Source organism: Bison bison, unplaced genomic scaffold, assembly GCF_000754665.1.
Source record: "Bison bison bison isolate TAMUID 2011002044 unplaced genomic scaffold, Bison_UMD1.0 scf7180017864291, whole genome shotgun sequence".
Lineage (NCBI taxonomy): Eukaryota > Metazoa > Chordata > Mammalia > Artiodactyla > Bovidae > Bison > Bison bison.
The window spans coordinates 1,845,453-1,852,207 of NW_011494863.1; the positions used below are offsets into that span (position 1 = coordinate 1,845,453).

Consider the following 6,755-nt stretch of genomic DNA (forward strand, 5'->3'; position numbering starts at 1 on the left):
CTATCTAGGTTGGACATAACTTTCCTTCCAAGGAGTGTCTTTTAATTTCATGGCTGCACTCACCATCTGCAGTGATTTTGGAGCCCCCCAAAATAAAGTCTGACACTGTTTCCACTGTTTCCCCATCTATTTCCCATGAAGTGATGGGACTGGATGCCATGATCTTCATTTTCTGAATGTTGAGCTTTAAGCCAACTTTTTCACTCTCCTCTTTCACTTTCATCAAGAGCCTTTTTAGTTCCTCTTCACTTTCTGCCATAAGGGTGGTGTCATCTGCATATCTGAGGTTATTGATATTTCTCCCGGCAATCTTGATTCCAGCTTGTACTTCTTCCAGTCCAGCGTTTCTCATGATGGACTCTGCATATAAGTTAAATAAGCAGGGTGACAATATACAGCCTTGATGTACTCCTTTTCCTATTGGAACCAGTATGTTGTTCCATGTCCAGTTCTACCTGTTGCTTCCTGACCTGCATGCAGATTTCTCAAGAGGCAGGTCAGGTGGTCTGGTATTCCCATCTCCTTCAGAATTTTCCACAGTTTATTGTGATCCACACAGTCAAAGGCTTTGGCGTAGTCAATAAAGCAGAAATAGATGTTTTTCTGGAACTCTCTTGCCTTTTGGATGATCCAGTGGATGTTGGCAATTTGATCTCTGGTTCCTCTGCCTTTTCTAAAACCATCTTGAACATCAGGAAGTTCACGGTTCACGTATTGCTGAAGCCTGACTTGGAGAATTTTGAGCATTACTTTACCAGCGTGTGAGATGAGTGCAATTGTGCAGTAGTTTGAGCATTCTTTGGCATTGCCTTTCTTTGGGATTGGAATGAAAACTGACCTGTTCCAGTCCTGTGGCCACTGCTGAGTTTTCCAGATGTGCTGGCATATTGAGTGCAGCACTTTCACAGCATCATCTTTCAGGATTTGAAATAGCTCAACTGGAATTCCATCACCTCCACTAGCTTTGTTCGTAGTGATGCTTTCTAAGGCCCACTTGACTTCAGATTCCAGGATGTCTGGCTCTAGGTCGGTGATCATACCATCGTGATTATCTGGGATATGAAGATCTTTTTTGTACAGTTCTTCTGTGTATTCTTGCCACCTCTTCTTGATATCTTCTACTTCTGTTAGGTCCATACCATTTCTGTCCTTTATCAAGCCCATCTTTGCATGAAATGTTCCCTTGGTATCTCTTTAGTTATAAAGAATAATACTTTCTTCTCAAAATTTAAATGTTTCCATCCTATATTTATTATAGACCAGAAGTTATAAAAATAGGTAATACAAAACAGGAATAATAAAAATAGGAACTATCAGGTTATTCCTTGTAGGTCCAATGTTTAGAACTCAGTGCTTTCACTACTGGAGACCCAAGTTTGTCAGTCCCTAATAGGAGGAATAAGATTCTGCAAACTACTCAGCCAAACAAAGAAAAAATCCCCAAGGAGAAAATACACAAAAAACTCACAATACAATATCCTCTCAATACAATATCAAATAGATCATTTTACCATTTCAAGATATGTACTTTACTATCAGATAATTTTTGTCATGTCAATCATAATATGTTTTGAGGATGTAAGTATAGTAAATAATTGCTTTTAGACTGATAAAAATCTACTTAACTCTAATGATTAATATTGAATAAAATACTATCAGCCCTTTGTAGATGAGTTGGAGTAGTGTGGGAAAATATTTTGCATTGATTTTTATTTTCTATATGACTTAGAAAAATATTTTGAATAGAAGAAGCATGTATTAATGCCATTCTTGGTGACCAACTGATAAATTTATAAATTTTCATTACATAGAATATGCAGATGTTGCTGCTGCTGCTGCAAAGTCGCTTCAGTCGTGTCCGACTCTGTGCGACCCCATAGACGGCAGCCCACCAGGCTCCCCCGTCCCTGGGATTCTCCAGGCAAGAACACTGGAGTGGGTTGCCATTGCCTTCTCCAATGCAGAAAAGTGAAAAGTGAAAGTGAAGTCACTCAGTCATGTCCGACTCTTAGCGACCCCATAGACTGCAGCCTACCAGGCTCCTCCATCCATGGGATTTTCCAGGCAAGAGTACTGGAGTGGGGTGCCATTGCCTTCTCCAATGCAGAAAAGTGAAAAGTGAAAGTGAAGTCACTCAGTCATGTCCGACTCTTAGCGACCCCATAGACTGCAGCCTACCAGGCTCCTCCATCCATGGGATTTTCCAGGCAAGAGTACTGGAGTGGGGTGCCATTGCCTTCTCCAATGCAGAAAAGTGAAAAGTGAAAGTGAAGTCACTCAGTCATGTCCGACTCTTAGCGACCCCATAGACTGCAGCCTACCAGGCTCCTCCATCCATGGGATTTTCCAGGCAAGAGTACTGGAGTGGGGTGCCATTGCCTTCTCCAATGCAGAAAAGTGAAAAGTGAAAGTGAAGTCACTCAGTCATGTCCGACTCTTAGCGACCCCATAGACTGCAGCCTACCAGGCTCCTCCATCCATGGGATTTTCCAGGCAAGAGTACTGGAGTGGGGTGCCATTGCCTTCTCCAATGCAGAAAAGTGAAAAGTGAAAGTGAAGTCACTCAGTCATGTCCGACTCTTAGCGACCCCATAGACTGCAGCCTACCAGGCTCCTCCATCCATGGGATTTTCCAGGCAAGAGTACTGGAGTGGGGTGCCATTGCCTTCTCCAATGCAGATGTTAGGACCCATTAATTCAAGTAAAGATTTTTAGTGTTATAGAGTAAAATTTTGAAAGTCCAAGAAAGTTTATTAGTTTGCCATTTCATTTTTTCATTATTTTGCTTCTTCTTGTCTTTTAAAAATATTTTTTCTTATAACTCTTTGACCTGCCTCGATGTTAATCAGACAGCCATAGATTTTGAGCATCTTCCTTTGGAGAAAATGGGGGAATTTAATGGAACAGAATGAAGGGTTTCTGGTATTCTCAATTCTTATAACTTGTTATTAACATATTTCTTCATCTTATTATCAGTTATGGTCAGCAATATAATAATTTGTGATCTCATGTTATTTCCTTTGATCAATTGTAAGTAATCTGAAATCAGTGTTATTTTGCAGTTTATTTTATATTTCTTACCATGCCATCACTGCCTATATTTGGTTATTAAAAGTACATGACATAAAAGGAATAATTAAATTTTAGTCTTCAACTTAAATGGCTGTGTATTGTTATATATGCTTATTTTTATTGTACTGCTTGAATCAAGTATGGAGTTTTAACCTTGTGAAAGTGATGGTACTCTTAGATTTCCTATTCCAAGCTTATCTGATTCTCAGGTATAACTTTAATCACTCAATTCTCCTCCTAAATGTTTATTTTTTAAAAATCCCTTAATTAGAAACAAAGACTGTTTCCACCACCTACCATTTACTTGACTAATCTCATAATTTCAATCGTTTTAGTTCTGTGTTCCTCCAACTCTCTAATTGGTATTTGAATTTCAATTTGGAAGTATGCCTGTCACAAAGAGGGAGTCAAAATCTATATCTGTATTTTAATATTTTTCACTATTTTATTAATGCAGAGCTTTTAGCTATTAAATATTTCTTAACTGAAAGGCACCAGAGCTCAGTTATTAAATACTGTGAACCCTGAAGCATCTTGTATCAAAATTTCATCTCTATGAATTTTTCTTCATATAACATTTATTAAAGCATCTGTTATTTCAATTCCTTGGTTTCACATCCTATGAATGATGAATGAGTTCTATTGCATAGAATTTTTGTATCAAATAAGTAAATACTTATAAAATTGCTTATAAAACTATGGCAAGCACTATGTGCATAAGAAAATCTGATTACTATTATTCAAAAGTACAAGGAGTTCATATTTGGAAATGGAAAAACTAAAATATTTGAAAGTCATTATGACCTTCCATATTACTCTTATGTAAAAATCGTCTTTTGTGAAGTTATTTTCAGATTAACCTAGAATGTCTCAATGCTTTGAATTCTTTGGGGTAGAATAAAAAATTCATCTAAAAGTCAGTTGTTACAGGTTTTGGAAAGTCCAATTAGCACTCTGGGTATAGAAAATCTTTTTGGATCTAGAAAGTTATTTAGATAAAACCTCCTTAGGGAAAGTCTAGACAATCTTGTGTGGACAGTGATGTATTTTTCCATGCTTATAAATTGCTTCAAATCAGAAGTCTGAGAATGTGTTTGAAATCTTTGTTCTTTTCCATTAGTAGTGTTTCCTTTTCCTTAAAAAGAAATACACAATATGTCTTATTGATGATTTAAGAATTAGTAGTACTTACTTCCTACTAACTAAGGAAGTAAGCCTTATATATAGAGTGTTATAGAATAACTTTTAAAATATAGCTATTTATCTTCATTAAACATTAATAGATCTTTAGAGGATCTTTAGAGATCTTTAGAGGATTCTAAGACCATGACATGCCAGAAACCACTGAATTATGAACACCCAGCCTCTGACTTTGTAAAGCTTGAGATAAAAAACACATGAGTCATACAAGTTAAAAGAAGATATTAAAACAGGTATAAAAGTGGGGCTGCAGTTGAAAGAAAATCATTCCTTGTTTGCATTTTTAAAGGAACACTTGGAAGGGTCATGGTGTTTTCAAACGAGTAAATTTCCCCTGAACACTTCTGTGAAGGAGAAAATTAAGCAAACTTGAAGACACCCACAGGCCTCAGTTGACTGGAAACTTGGAATAATCCATTTTGATGAAAACATATGGTTCACATAAAATAAAGGCAAAAAAGTGATATGAAAATATCTCTTAATTTTGAGTACTAGACTAAGTCACTTTGAGTAGTAGATTAAGAAATTTGGATTCTTCAGAAGTTAGTTGGGAGCTAGCAAAAGATTTTAAGCAAAGAAGTCAACATCGTATTTCAAAAGTTTGGATGGAAAGAAAATCTAGGAAGCTACCGCAATAATCAAGGATAACAGCATTAGGTAAAAATGTTTCTTAGCTTGCTATAGGAATATGAAAGAAAAGAAAGATATATAAAAGCATCAGTGGCACCATAAACTGATAATTTTTCCTCTACCAATTAAACTTTAAAAAAATTTATATTGGAGTATAGTTGACTTACACTTTTACTCTTGAGAGGCACTAAAATCTAGATGCGAGTAATCTATTTGCTGTTTGAAATGAGAGCAGAATTCACAAGTGAACTTTCCTTGTTAAGTAGATACTAAGAAGGAAGAATCCCAAGCATAGCTTCAAAACTGGAAACTGGCCTAAGTACTAAAGATGAACAATAATGAAATTAAAATATATTATGAAAAGATAGAATATAAACTATATTGGGGATTTTTAAAAAATATTCATAAATATTAAGGCTTGGAAAAATTGAACTATATAGATATAGGCATGCAACACACTTATGGAAACAAGTTATATAATTTCTAATAAAAATATAAAATAGTATCTTGCTACACTATATAGTAAAGCAAATTCTGTTCTCATTTTACATACATTCAATTCATAAAATTACTTAAGAAAATACTCAGTTAATTGCTCAATTTCCTAAATTATTTTTTCAGACATGTGAGAGTTTCTTTCTCAATGGTAGGGTTTCCTAGAGACCCTGGAAATAGTCACCAAAATCTTATAGCCAAAACCCTAAATCTATAAATGTGGAAGATCCTGAATTACAAGATGAAAGAATCTTCCACTTTAAAATTCCTGGTTGTTAGATCATTTTTATTTTTACTTCATTTCTGTGATTATTTTAAAATTGTGTGGAATGTTTTCTCAGATGACAAAAGTTCACAATTTTGGTTTATACTAAACTTTTAGAGGTACTTAATTTGCTAGAATGCCTCCAACAAGACTCAAATACTGTTCTCTATTTCGTTAATGATTAAGAAAAAATTCAGAGAAGGAAGTAAAATTTCTCAGGATAAGGTAAAATGTTCAGCCATGGAGTATGTACTTACTTTTTGGGCCACGTGATGTCACTCTCCGCCGAGATATTCTCTGATCCAAGGCGACAGCCATCTTTGAGGCTTAGGAAATATGCTAGAGTCTTTTATAGTTTCCTAGTGCAGAACGATGACGAACACAGCAGGATGGAACTGACGGAATCAGAAGATTTCCCTTAATATTGAGAAATTTTTCGCTAAGAAGAAATAAGCTCGACTATTTGAAATGCTGTGCGCAAGTCAAGGCAACCAAGGGAACCGGAATCTACTACTGTTGTTTGTCACCCTCGCAGCCTGGGAGACAGGGAGTGGCCAGGTTCGTTATTCAGTTATGGAGGAGGCCAAACACGGCACCTTCGTGGGCCACATCGCCCAGGACCTAAGGCTGGAGCTGCAAGAGCTGGTGCCCCGCTTGTTCCAGTTGGATTCCAAAGGTCTTGGGGACCTTCTGGAGGTAAATCTGCAGAATGGCATTTTGTTTGTGAATTCTCGGATCGACCGAGAGGAGCTGTGCGGGCGGAGCGCGGAGTGCAGCATCCACCTGGAGGTGATCGTGGACCGGCCGCTGCAGGTGTTCCATGTGGAGGTGGAGGTGAAGGACATTAACGACAATCCTCCTGTGTTCCAGGGGACACAAAAGAATCTGTTCATCGCGGAATCCAGGCCGCTTGACTTTCGGTTTCCACTAGAGGGCGCCTCCGACGCAGATATCGGGGAGAACGCTCTGTTGACTTACAGGCTGAGCTCCAGTGAGTATTTCTCTCTGGAGGTACCAACCACCGACCAACAGGTAAAACCTCTCAGTCTTGTATTACGCAAACCTTTAGACAGGGAAGAATCTCCGGAACTTC

At 37.4% G+C, this 6,755-nt stretch overlaps 1 protein-coding gene across 1 annotated transcript in view; it reads left to right on the forward strand.

Annotated features, from left to right (window-relative positions):
- The window catches only part of LOC104996359 (protocadherin alpha-9-like), a 12,794-nt gene that overhangs the window by 4,273 nt on the left and 1,766 nt on the right, over positions 1 to 6,755 (forward strand). The gene's annotated exons all lie outside the window — the stretch shown is intronic.